The sequence below is a fragment of the Halichoerus grypus genome, chromosome X, assembly GCF_964656455.1.
Source record: "Halichoerus grypus chromosome X, mHalGry1.hap1.1, whole genome shotgun sequence".
NCBI lineage: Eukaryota > Metazoa > Chordata > Mammalia > Carnivora > Phocidae > Halichoerus > Halichoerus grypus.
Window position 1 is genome coordinate 32,241,600 of NC_135727.1, and position 13,953 is coordinate 32,255,552.

The following is a 13,953-nucleotide window of genomic DNA, read 5'->3' on the forward strand; positions in this document are numbered from 1 at the left end:
AGAGGGAGAAGCAGGCTTCCTGCTGAGTGGGGAGCCCGATGCGGGGCTCGGCTCCATCCCAGGACCCTGGGATCATGACCTGAGCCCAAGGCAGACGCTTCACCGACTGAGCCACCCAGGTGCCCCCAGAAAGACCTTTCTAAAAGATACAACCAAAACATAGAACACATTTTGAACTGACAGACAACGGAATTACCAGCCTTTTCACCCAGTGCTATTGGGGTTCAAACAAGGGAAGGATCACTGGTTGGGAGAAATCCATAGAAACTCGGTACAGCAAACCTTGTGCCTTGCTTTGAAGGAGGGATAGAACCTGAGAAGGGAAGGAGGATTAGCCAGAGAGGGTAATATGGAGGGCAAAGATGCAGAAGTGAAAGTGGGTGATACAATTCAAGTGACAGAAATTCGGAAGCATTTGGAGAAGGTAAGAGTTCTGATGTTGAGAGGGCACATTATTTTGTTTCCTTTTTTGCATACAAATTCGTGCTGTAGACCTGCGAGGCTGGCAGGGAAAGATTGGGACCATGTCCAGGAGCTGGCCATCACTCGGACGGCAGTTTGGATTGGATTTTCCTGTTCTTGAGCTGTTATAATGTTAGAGCAGGCAGGGACCCTGAGAGATCTTTAACTACCTCCTTTTACAGATTTGGAAACTGGAGCCCAGTGAGAAAGGACTTTTTCTAACTCACAAGATGAGTCAGGCATCTGAATCTAAATAGATCATTGAACCTTAGTGGTGAAATTAACCTGTGAAAATACTAAAAGGAGAAGTATCAGCTGGGTTATACCTTACTGTATTTCCTTTCTGGTAAAATCCCTATGTCTGGAAGGGTGTTCCTTTCTTCTTGTTGGGTCCAAGCTGTTCCACTGACTGTATAGTCCTGAGGGAGTACGTGACTATTTGTTGGCGAGGCTAGCATTTCCCTCTCATTGGTTTGTATAAATTATAGTTTTGTTCTTTTTTCTTTTTAAGATTTTATTTATTTATTTGAGCGAGAGAGACAGAGATAGTGACAGCATGAACGGGGAGGAGAGGGAGAAGCAGGCTCCCTGCCTAGCAGGAAGCCCGATGCGGGGCTCGATCCCAGGACCCTGGGATCATGACCTGAGCCTAAGGCAGACGCTTAACGACTGAGCCACCCAGGTGTCCCTACAGGGGAGATTCTTAAGATAACCAGGAAGTCTGAGACAGATGGTCGCGACAGATGGTCAAGATGAAGAAAAGGAGTTCTTGAGACACTCAGGCACAGATGAACACAAGAAGCAAAGGCAGTTTTACGTAACCCAACTCTGTTGGTGTAGAAATCAGCTCCTGGTATATACTAATGTAGTGTTCCAAGTGCACAGTACGATAGATAGGCTTCCGTCATTCTCATGAGTCTGGAAGATGGGTTTCCACTCAGTGCGGGAAGGGATATATATGAATATGACAATGGAAAATGACAGAGGTCCGTGACAGTGAAGAGAAATGGCAGTACAAATTGAAATCAACTGCCGTTGATGTACTAAGTCTTGGACATTTGTCTCAATGAGACTTAGGAAGTACAAAATCTTCTTTAAAGATAGCATTTATTTAGGGGCGCCTGGGTGGCTCAGTCGTTAAGCGTCTGCCTTCGGCTCAGGTCATGATCCCAGGGTCCTGGGATCGAGCCCCACATCGGGTTCCCTGCTCCGCGGGGAGCCTGCTTCTCCCTCTCCCCCTCCCCCTGCTTGTGTTCCCTCTCTCGCTGTCTCTCTCTCTGTCAAATAAATAAATCTTAAAAAAATAAAAATAAAAAAAAAATAAAGATAGCATTTATTTAAACATGTTAACACTACAGGACATTAGGCAATCTAGAGCTTCCTGAAAATGAGCAAAATCCTTTCGTGGGGGTGGTGGAGTGTCATGGTTGATTCTAGACTTTGGTTTTGTCTTGATATCAGGCTTCTAACTGTGCCGGCCCCTTTCTATGTATATGTCATTGGACAAATGATTTCATTTCTCTGATCTACAGTTTCCTTGTTTGTAAAGTAGAGCTAATAATAGGATATGTCTTCGGGAATATTGTGGAGATTTCATTGGGATTATACATGTAAGTATTTAGCATCGTGTCTGGCACATAGAAAACAAAAATATGACATCTATATTCTGTTTCTTTGCTCTCTTTACTCCTATTGCTTTGTTATTTTTTTTAAGTAAAGATTTTATGTTGGGCTAACTTCTCAGGTACAGAACAGTTGTGAAGATGACACAGAGTTTCTCTATACCCTCCACTCAGCTTCTGCAAATGTATGTTACTTTGTACATTTCTCGAAGCTAAGACAACATTGTTTGAATGCTATTAATTCAACTCCAGACTTCACTTGTATTTCCCTAGTTTTTCCATTAATGTCGTCTTTGTATTACAGGATCCAGTCGAGGATATCATATCATATTGAGTTGTCCTGTCTCCTTAGATTCTGCTGATATGTGGTAATTTCTTGGTGTTTTTCATGACCTTGACATGTTTGAAGAGTACTAAGACTGTCCCTCAGGTTTATATGAAAATTGGTACTAAAACTTTGCCTTTAGACACATGGCTAGAAGCTCTTATCTTTCTATTAGTGAAAAGAGACTACAAATTAAGTGAAAAGTACACTTACAGTACATTTTGTAATTAGCTGTGGTAGTTAAACTATGTCTTCCTCCTTGTAGCAACAATTCTTAGGACTGTGCCTAGCACAGAGTTGGCAACTCATACTTTGTGAAGGAGGATAAATCATTGTTCCTGACTTAATTTGTGTTTTAAGATTTATTTATTTTAGAGAGAGAGAGAGTGAGTGTGGGAGGGAGGGGCAGGGGGAAGGGGAAAGAGAATCTTAAGCAGAGTCTGCACAGAGCCCAACACGGGGCTCAATCTCAAGACCCTGAGATCATGACCTGAGTCAAAACCAAGATTTGGATGCCCAACTGACTGTGTCACTCACGCACCCCCTGATTTAATTGTTTATGGTACTATTTGTATTTTGAGACATCTCTATGTGGATGTAGTTTTATTTTTTTAATTAAATGATATTCCATTTAATAAGCCCCCTTAAGCTTTATAAACAAGAAGCTTCTAGGTAGATTTCACTAACTCTCTCACATCTATCTTGTCTGGGTCTGCTAAGTGTAACAGACATCACGCACACACTTGATACCTGACAGAGATGATCACTGAGTTCTGTATTGATTGCTACGATCTACACCTGTATGAGGAGTGACCTTAAAATGCTGCAGGAAACTGAACAGAAAATGTGATTACAAAAACCAGGAGTAGCAAGCATCATAGAAAGTCAGAACATTTTCTATGAATAATTGTACATGGCGAGTATAAGTTTAGATATGTGCACATGCACGCGTGTGTCTCTGGGTGTTAGGAAGTTCATGGAGTCTGACTGGAAAGATACACATGCAAATGTGAAGTGATACTTTTGTTGGTAAGGGTGAGTTTGGGAGAAGAGTGGGAAATATCGGGAACCACTTTTTTACTTTTACCCCTGCTAACCTTCTTTGTCCTAATGAGCAGAAATGAAGAAACACTTTCAAGGAATTCACCACGTAATCTCTTTAATAAACTAGAACAAATAGAACATAGATGGTTTTAAGATTTTAGGAAGTAACTGAATTTAGGATTAATGTCTTTAGTTTTTATTTTTTTAGAGATTTCATTATTTATTTATTTAAAAGTTTTTTTTTTTTTAATTTATATGAGAGACAGAGAGAGCACAAGCAGGGGGAGGGGTAAAGGGAGAGGGAGAAGCAGACTCCCCCGCTGAGCAGGGAGCCCGATGGGGGACTTGATCCCAGGACCCTGGGATCATGACCTGAGCTGAAGGCAGATGCTTAACCAACTGAGCCACCCAGGTGCCCTGAGATTTTATTTAGTTATTTGATATATATATATAGAGAGAGAGAGCACAAGCAGGGGTAGGGGTAGGGGGTGAAGCAAATTCCCTGCTGAGCCAGGAGCCCTACATGGGGCTCCATCCCAGGACACCGAGATCATGACTTGAGCTGAATGCAGACGTTTAACCGACTGAGCCACCTAGGCTCCCCAGGATTCATGATGTTTAGACAGCTATTGGAAGACTCTCTCTATAGGGCTGCTGAATATAAATATGTACAGTATATGTAAATGTCTACCTGTTATGATTAAATGGCTTAGAGAGCCCTGTGGATTCCAGAGGGACATAGGAACAGTCAGTCCGTACTACTTCTTGTTTTTCTGTCCTAAATTAGTAAACACTGTCAGATTGAATGAGAACAAGATAGCCGAGACCCCCTGCCTCCTCCCCCATAACTGAGACCTTCTCCCAGGACCCTGTCCACATGACCCCACATATGGCAAATGGAGCCCACAGCTGGAATGTGCTTTTGTGAGGGCATCTGAGCCCATTTACTGGCTACGTGCATAGACTGGATATGGAGAGAAGCAAAAGGAATTTGGTTTCTAGTGCATTCCGTTCGTGGTGCTGCTGTGTAGTGTGTAGTCAAAGGGAGCACGGGAACTGTTATGATGCGATCTGAAGGTGAAGGCGATGGATTTTCAACAGTTAGTTCTACTTCCGCATAATTGCTGCTTTCCCCGCTTGCTTTCCCTTCCTGCGCCTATTTTCTTCTCTCCATGCCACTGCTGGACATTTCCTAACACAAAAGGCAATTAATAATGGAAGCTGTCGTTAATCCAAATAGCTTGGTAAATGATCGGCTAGTGGTTTATTAAATCTAGTTCGATTTTTTTGTTTTTTGATTCCCAAATAGCCGTAAGTAGAAGAAACGAGGCAAATAATTTACAAAGCTGATGAGTGTACGGATTCATTGATTCATCAAAGATAAATTGAGTGCCTTTTCGTCTCGGACACTGTGTTGGATGTGGGAGGAAGAACGAATGGGAACGGCAGACCTAACCGCATCTGCTGTGCTCTCTGGAATGAAGTCCTCGCCAGCCCCGTAACGGGTGGTGAGGCCAAGAAAATGAGCATGTAGATCCTTCTCGTTAATTTAGCTTTCTGACAAGATGAAAATTTGATTCTGGGAGATAGAAAGTAAAACTGATACTGCTTTTAAAACGTAAAGCGACGTATAGGATAGTTCAGTCTAATTTGCTTAGTTAAATGCCATTCTGTGGAACTGATCGTGAAATTCCAAAGCTCAGTCAGTGCGGGCAGAGTTTTCATCCGTCTTCTCTTTCTGCTCCAGAGTGTGAGTTTGCCCATTATTCTTTGCTCATGAGCTAGAAAGTCTGAATACCTGACGTCCTAGTTCATGTCAGGTGCTTATTTTTTAAAGAAACTACTTAGAGCTGCGTGGTGCTTTAGGTTTTAGGGCCTCCAACTGTTGACTTTTTATAATCTTTACTAAGTGTTTGGAGAGAACAGAAAGCCCTCTGCTTGCATGCGGGGGCAAGAGTCCATTTAGGTCTGAGATCCTTTCCATCTGGGTTTTTGAACAGTACTGTGATTATTAAGTATGATTATATAGATAAAAAACACTTCAAATTCTCTAAAGGGCAATAAAATGTAAGGTACATTAGACCCCCGGCAAGGCCAGACTTTTATGCAGTAGCCTCTGTATTTTAGAATACTTAGCCTTGAACCTTGAAGTTGGCAAGGAAGAATTATGGACAGGAACAGATATTACGAAGCCCATGTGTTGAAACTCGGCACTTGACATAAGAGTACCAGGGGAGCAGGCTTATTGAGTCTTTGAGCTTCTTTCTTTTCTTTTCCTTGAGAGAGAGAGAGCGAGAGCGAGAGCTCATGAGCAGGGGGGAGAAGGAGAAGCAAGCTCCCCGCTGAGCAGGGAGCCCGACGCGGGACTCGATCCCAGTACCCCTGAGACCATGACCTGAGCCGAAGGCAGATGCTTCCCCGACTGAGCCACCCAGGCGCCCCTGAGCTTCTTTTTAATACATACTTCTTAATAAGATTGGTAATGTGGTGGAGATGCAGCAGGTAAGGAAGGAAGACTATTGCAGGTAGTTTGGGTGACAGAAGAATAGACATTCGACTGCCTGACAAGGACAAAGAGAAACATGGAGACAGAACTAGAGCTTGATTACCATACAGCATAATAACTGTGGGTCTTATGGACGCCTTTGAGTCATTGAGGAAAGGTTAAATAATGTTCTGCGTCATTTGAGATGACAGGGAAGCAGGTAATACAATCTTCCACCAAAGTTGTTCAGATTTCAGAGTTTGAGATGCAGACTTCAGTTATCTGGAAAGTGTACCAGTGTGAAACATTGTCTTTTCCTGACAGAAAACTGAAGCATGGTTAGGGGAATATAATTATGAATTGCTCTTAGTAATGGATCTCATTAGTTGCTTTATAAAGAAATAAAACCACATGATTCCTAGCCCTGATTTTTTGACACCCCACTGTACTTGCAGTTATGCCACGAGGTGTAAGGCTTATTGTGAAGCTCAAGCCAGTGGCCAGTGAGCCGCGGGAGGATTGGTTGCTCACCTGGCATGCCCTGTGTCTATCACAGTGCTTGGCCCAAACTCGGCAGTCAACATTTTTGTTGAGTGCGTGTGTGTGTTTGTGTGTGGTATGTATAATATACACATTGTCTTAGGGCATACAGCTGACCCTTGAACAAAACAGGTTTGAGTTGTACAAGTCCACTGTATTTTTTTAAAAATCTTTTTTTTTGATTTGAGAGAGAAAATGAGCGAGAGATAAAGCACAGGAGCTGGGACAGAGTCTGCTTCTCCCTCAAAAAAAAAAAAAAAAAAAAAAAAAAGCTTTATTAGTAATCTCCCCGCCCAACATGGGGCTCGAACTCAGAACCCTGAGATCAAGAGTTGCTTTCTCTACCGACTTGACCAGCCTGGTGCCCCTAAATGGCTATTGACAAACGTCCTACCAGAGCAGTAATAGAGCACCAAGAATAAAGCATCTGGAGCCACATTTTCTCTGTGCCTTAGGAATAGCCATAGCAAAAATGTTATTGTACTTCAGAAAAGAGATGACATTAAACAGCTTGCTGTTCATCCCATGAGCATGTCTCACTTCGCTTGAGTGTTCAATAGAGGGTTACTGTGCTCTATTCTGTGGGAATTAGAATACCAGAGAACACCTCCTTGATGGGTGGAAGTGTGTTGGGTTGCATGATGGTATCTTTTCCGTTTGACAGCTCCTCATGCTAAGAATGAATCATTATCCTGATGTTGAACATGTATCATCTGAGAGATTACCTGGCACTAGTAGGTGCATTAGCATGAATTGGCACTTGGAGGATAGTCACAATGTTTGCTAACATGTCTCTTAACTCAATTTCGTTATACAGATAGGTGGGTTCCATCATTTCTTCGTTGAATTCCCACAAGTCTCTCATTAAAAATACCTGAAAACACGTATAGCAATTATATTAGAACTCCTACCTCAAAATTAATTATTTCTATCCCTTTGCTTCCTTTATGGGGATGAAAATGGCACCGTGCATTTAAGTAGAATTTAGGGTCAGGATCATCAGAAATAGTAGCTCTACTGTGCTCTAGGTCTACCTAGGGTCGGGGTGGTTTGCACGGGTTCCACAGATGAGCTTCAGGATGTTGGTGTAACAACTGATCATTTGCAGAATATGAATATATACAAATGTAGGAAATTCTTTCTTGGAAGAATGTCTGTAGCTTTCATTAGAGTCTTTTCAAATTCCAAGACTCAGAGTGCCTGGGTGGCTCAGTCGGGTAAGCATCTGTCTTCGGCTCAGGTCATGATCTCCGGGTTCTGGGATCGAGCCCCGGTGGGGCTCCCCGCTCAGTGGGGAGTCTGCTTCTCCCTCTGCCCCTCCCCCCTCATCCTCTCTCTCAAATAAATAAATAAAATCTTAAAAAAATCAAAGTCCAAGACTCAAAAAACACTAACAATACTACACAATACATGCCTAGTAGAGTTTGTATTCAGTTGGGCAGTTTGAGTCCTCTTTCATGGAACTCCACTCTATCTCTGTCTTGGTCAGAGAGAAAGGATGACTTCCAATAGCTTGAGCAGAGTAGCAACCCTGAGGAAAACTGGCACCATCCCAGGTAGATCATGCTCGCTGTTCAATGTAGAATGTCCAGCCTTTATACTCCAGCACCACCCAACTCCTTTTTGAGGAGGCCTTCCATGAGAACCAGATCAGTGGCTTGCTGATGGATGCCATGTTTTCTGATTCTTACTTCTGTGCCACATAAGTCAGTGATGAAACGAATAATGGGCACGTAGCAGAGAGAGGTGTGGTTATCTCAACCAGCGGACCTATAGTTTGAAATATTCCTCTTCGGAGGGCATCACGTCATGCCCTCTCTATGTCAATGGTCCTCAAATTGGGCCACGCAGCAGTTGTGTGTATAACCAGGGTTAGCAGCAAGCTACAACCCCACCTTTTCTTCCCCATTTAAAATGTACATTTAGGATGAAAGGGAGGGAAATTCTCTTGATTACAGGGATAGTTTAGAATTGTCTTTCATTCATATTAAAAATGTTCACCCACTCTGGTGATTTATTTTTAATAAGAAATCTCATGCTAACATAAGTGTCCTTTACAGTGCTTTGGCTGCTAATAAATTTCTAAAATTCCACTTATTGGGGATTTTAGTTCCTGTGTTTGTATCAGAGTCCTTCACTCTTTCAGGCCTTTGAATTTTAGATTCAAATCTGATCATGACCTTCCCTGTCTTTTCTTGGAGGAAGAAGGTTATAAGTGTAGTCTATCCACACTTTGGGCTTGGATGGCCCGCATGGTACACAATGTAAGAGTTATATTACCTGACCAGTTGTGGGATACAGCTTACAATTGCTCTAGGCATCCATAGATGAGAGAGCGAAATGTAGGATGAGAGTTTTTGATAATCCTGTTCATGAACCAGGTCGCTTTATTATGGAAACCACACAGAAGTTTATAGAGCAGGTTGTCACCATCCTCATTTTATTGAAGAGGGACTGAGGCTCCTCAAAGTTAACAAGATTTCCAGTGGTCGCAAAGATGGTGAATATTAGAACCGAGACTCAAGTTTCTCTGTCTCCAAAGCCAGGAGATGCATGTTTTGATGCATGATGCTATTTACCTGAATGTGGGAGTAATAGAGTTTGACATGGGCCTTGATAAGCAAATAGGGTTTCAATAGGAAGGGTGGGGGAGGGAATTCCCATGACAGAAAGTGCATTACAGAGATGGGAATGATGACCCGGCTGGTTAGTCACAAGACCCACCTGGTTCCTGGTTTTAATGGAGACTCTGGGTTAAGGATAGGAATAAGAAGTTGGATTTTCCTTGAACTCTAAGCCATGTGGTTGAAATTTGATGGTAGAAACTACAGTAAAATTTTATTCTCTGATTTAAGTGGTAGGCTAGTGCACTGTGACAAAAATTAAGTCTTTATTTGGTTAAGTCAGTTATGTGAAATGTTGTTATCCTACACAGATTTTTTCCCTGAGAGACAGTGAGTGAGACCGAGCAGGGGTGGGGAGGAGGCCGGGGGGGGGGGGGTGGGCAGGCCAGAGGGAGAGCAAGAATCTCAAGTAGGCTCCATGCTCCAGCAGGGAACAAAGGCAGGGCTCCATCTTACAACCCTGAGATAGTGACTTGATCTGAAACCAAGAGTCTGATACTTAACTGACTCAGCCACCAGGCACCCCCATTCCACACATTTAAGTGGAAAAGAATGTTGATTTATGACCTTTTAGGGATTTTAAGGGGGTAATGGGTCAGATTATTTTGTGAGATTTTGTGAGTCAGATAGCCACTACATTGAACAGAGACTCTCTAACGAAGGCTGATCTTATTTTTGGAAAATATATCTTGGGGTGCCTGGCTGGCTCAGTTGAAAGACCATTCGAGTCTTGATCTCGGGGTCATGAGAGTACTATCTCTAATTTTGTTCCATTATTGGATTTTAATCAAGAGAAACAATTGAATCAACCAACCCCTTTTAAGCTACCACTGTCTGGAAGAATGACCTAATTTACAGTTAGTTTTGTTTTTTTCTTTAATAATTTATTTATTTTAGAAAGCACATGAGTGGGTGGGAGAGGGGTAGAGGGAAAGAATCTAAAGCGGACTTCCTGCTGAATGCACAGCCTTATACAGGTCTTGATCCCATGACCCTGAGATCACCACCGGATCCAAAATCAAGAGTTGCCCACACGACAGACTGAGCCACCCAGGCACCCCTAAAGCTAGGTTTTAAATTAGAAAGGGTGTAGATAAAGAGCAGTGGTTCTCAAACTTGAGTCTACATCAGAAAGAATCACCCGAAGGTTTGTTAATACACAGTTCTTGGGACCCCACTTCCAGGGATTCCCATGCAGTAGGTCTCTGGTGCGTCCTTAGAATTTGCCTTTCTAACAAGTACTCAGGTAATGTTAATGCTGGTTTTTGTAGGACCATAACCACTTTCCTAGGCTGATTTCTCAAAAGGACCCATCTCAGAATCAATCAGGTGAAACCAACAATTAAACCCTTAGCTGATTTATGGGAGAATTGAGCGCTTTGATAGAAATGTCCTGTGTTCAGTAAATTGGGATCAGTAATGGGGAGATCATATCTTCCATTCTTAACGGAAAACAGTTCTGTAAAATGGAAAGAAAACAAGACTTGGGAGTCAGACTGTCTGGATTCCCATCCCAGGTGTGATTTTACTAGATGTATACCTTTGTAAGTTACATCTCTGAGCTTCAGTGTCTTAACTCCGAAACAGATTGAATAATACGTTAGGATTGCTGGGAGGATTAAATACAACAATGCAGGTTAAATTTGGACATCTGTGTTGATTCAATATTTCATCCATGTGCACTTGACTGAAGAAAATGGTACCTAAGTAGATTTTTGAAGGCATACGTGGAATTGTGTGTCTTTACTTGTGCTTTACCTTCATCAGTTTGAATATTTATTGCCCTGAAGGTTGTTCTTCTGTATCACTTTGGTATCTCTGTAATATCAGAATAAGATTATTTGCCAGTTAGGATCTATGATTAGGAAATGAGTATTTCTGGGGCACCTGGGGGGTGCAGTCAGTTAAGCATCCGACTCATGATTTTGGCTCAGGTTGTGATCTCAGCATCATGAGATCGAGCCCCGCATCGGGCTCTGTGCTCAGCGTGGAGTCCGCCAGGGATTCTCTCTCTCCCTCTCCCTCTGCCCCTCATGGTCATGCTCTCTCTCCCTCTCTAAAATAAATAAATCTTTAAAAAAAAAAAAAAAAGGGAAATGAGTTATTTCTGAAATTCTCCTACAGTTGGACTCTGTTGGAATAATTTTGAAGTAGAAGGAAGGTTGCTATCATGAGGTGTCAAAGGAGTAGCTATTTTCTCTCTCATTCCTGCCCCTTTTCAGAATAAACTGAAGAAGAAAAAGGTTCCTGTGAGCCAATAGAGACCTAAACTCTCGAGGTGTAAGATTTGCTTTTTTTCCAGGGCAAGTGCCTTAGACAGAGAGTGATGGCTGTTGAATGGCCATACGTGTTGGTTTGGACCCTGTCAGCCCCACAGTCAGAGCTCGGGTCTTGGTCTCTGAATGGATTGATGTGGTCTTTGATCTGTCTTTGGGTTGTATTTGTCTGTTGGTGTGCTGCTCCTTTAATAATCAGCTTGATATGTCAGTGTTCTTCCCTGAAGCCCTAAAATCTCCCTACTTAAAGTGTGGTCTCTGAGTCTCGGGTTCCACTCCAGGCTTAATGAGTCCAAATCTTCATTTAACAAGATCCCAAGATGACTCCCATGTGCATTGACGTTTGAGAAGTACACCTCTAGGTGACCCCTATAGTCCTTTGAGGTCTAATGTTTAGGATTCTAAGGAAACTTGTAAATATTTGTACTCCTGCTGTTCTCATTGCCGTTATTACTTGAATTGATCTTACTTGTGTCTCTGTTACGTTTTCTCCCCCTCTGCACCTACCACCTATCTTTTTCGATAACCAGCTCAAATGTCAACTTCTGCTGTGAATACCTTTTGTCCTATTGATTCCCATTTCATTTGTTTTTCTAATATAGTATGTTATCATACTGTATTCCAGTAGACAGCGATTTGCCAGCCTGGCTGTGAATTCAAATCGGCCGTACAGCTCTTAATCAAACACAGATGCCCAGTCCAGATCCATTGAATCACAAACTTTGGGGGAGGGGAGGGTACATCCTAGGCATAGATATAAAAAATAATCTTCTTGGTAAGTTTGATATGCATTTCTTTTGCTTTTAAGATTTTATTTATTTATTTGACAGAGAGCGAGAGCACAAGCAGGGAGAGAGGCAGGCAGACTCCCCGCTGAGCAAAGAGCCCAATGCGGGACTCGATCCCAGGACCCTGGGATCATGACCTGAGCCGAAGGCAGACGCTTAACCAATTGAGCCACCCAGGCACCCCTGCATTTCTTTTTTTAGTTGTAGTATAATTGATATATAAAATTAGCTTCAGCTGTGCAACATCATGACAGGAAAGGCGCCCTCTCCTGGCCAGGGCCCCTCCCCATTCCCCATGTCTAGTTTCTCTCCAGGGAGGTGGGGTTGTGGGGGCATGGGAAGAGGGTTTAGTGTGAGTGGATCCCCAGAGGGAGAGTGTGCTGGGGTGGGGACGGGGGTCCCACCACTGCACATGCACTGACAAGACTGGTCTCCCAGGGAACCAAAATGTAAAAATATGCAACACTTCATCCTTGCATAGGGGCCATGCTGATCTCTGTATAGTTCCAGTGTACTGTATGTGCTGCTGAAGCGAACTCGTGTTGAGAACTTTGCAGATCTACTCTCTTAGTGACTTCCAAGCATGAGCTACTGTATTAGCTATAGTCACCGTGCTGTATATTACATCATCATGACTTAGTGATTTTATAACTGGAAATTTGTACCTTTGGCTCCCTTCAGCTATTTTGCCCAGACCCCTGCCCCTGCCTTTGGCAGTTGCCGATGTGTTCTCTCTCTATGAGTTCATTGTGGTGGTTGTTGTTGTTATCATTTTCGATTCCACATATATATGTAAGATCATATGGCATTTATCCTTTTCTGTCTGACTTAGCATAATGCTCTCAAGGTCCATCCGTGTTGTCCCAATAGCAAGATTTCCTACTTTTCTATGCCCGATTAATATTCCGTGGTGTGTGTGTGCATGTGCATGCATGTGCATGTAATCCAATTTTCCTTATCCATTCTTCCACTGATGATAGCCTCTTAGGTTGTTTCCAAATCTGTGCTATTGTAAACAATGCTGCACTGAACATCAGGCGCAGATATCGTTTCAAATTAGTGTTTTTGTTTCTTCAGCTAAGTATCTAGAAGCAGAATCGCTGAATCCTATGGTAGTTTTAGTTTTAGAGGCACCTCTGTACTGTTTTCCATCGAGGTTGTTCCATTGATATCTATTTCTAATGGAGAACTAACGTGGGAAAAAAATCACCTCTCCATGGGCCAGGATTCTTTCTTTTCTCCAGTCTTTTGTCTGAATAAATATTTATCGAATGAATGGACAGATGAATTATTTGTCTTTAAAAAATTTTTTTTTAAAGATTTTATTTATTTATTTGAGAGAGAGACAGAGCATGAACAGGGTGGAGCAGCAGAGGGAGAGGGAGAAGCAGACTCCCCGCTGAGCAGGGAGCCCGATGTGTGGCTTGATTCCAGGACCCTGGGATCATGACCTGAGCTGAAGGCAGATGCTTAACCAACTGAGCCACCCAGGTGCCCCTCCTTGTTTCTCTTTCAAGATAGATTGAACTCTTGAGTGGCAGGTCCTTGTTTTTCTATCTGGGGCCTTTTTGAAGGCTTGGAAAATGACAGGTAGTCAACACGTTAGTTCCTGTGTCTTTACCCTTTCTGAAGGCTTTGAAAGTGGAAACGACCTGGGTTGAAATCCTACCACTGCCATTTCATAGCTCTGTGACTCTAGTACGTTATAGGAGCATTCGCTCCGTTCACCTCATCTATGGGTTTTGATATTTCTTGCCGGCCTCTGGTGGACTCTGCACCATGTGGTC

General features: G+C 42.7%; 1 pseudogene; it reads right to left on the reverse strand.

Moving 5' to 3' along the window:
* Window positions 1-12,617: 12,617 nt before the first annotated feature.
* Window positions 12,618-12,703, reverse strand: LOC118555664 (U6 spliceosomal RNA; annotated as a pseudogene).
* Window positions 12,704-13,953: the final 1,250 nt, after the last annotated feature.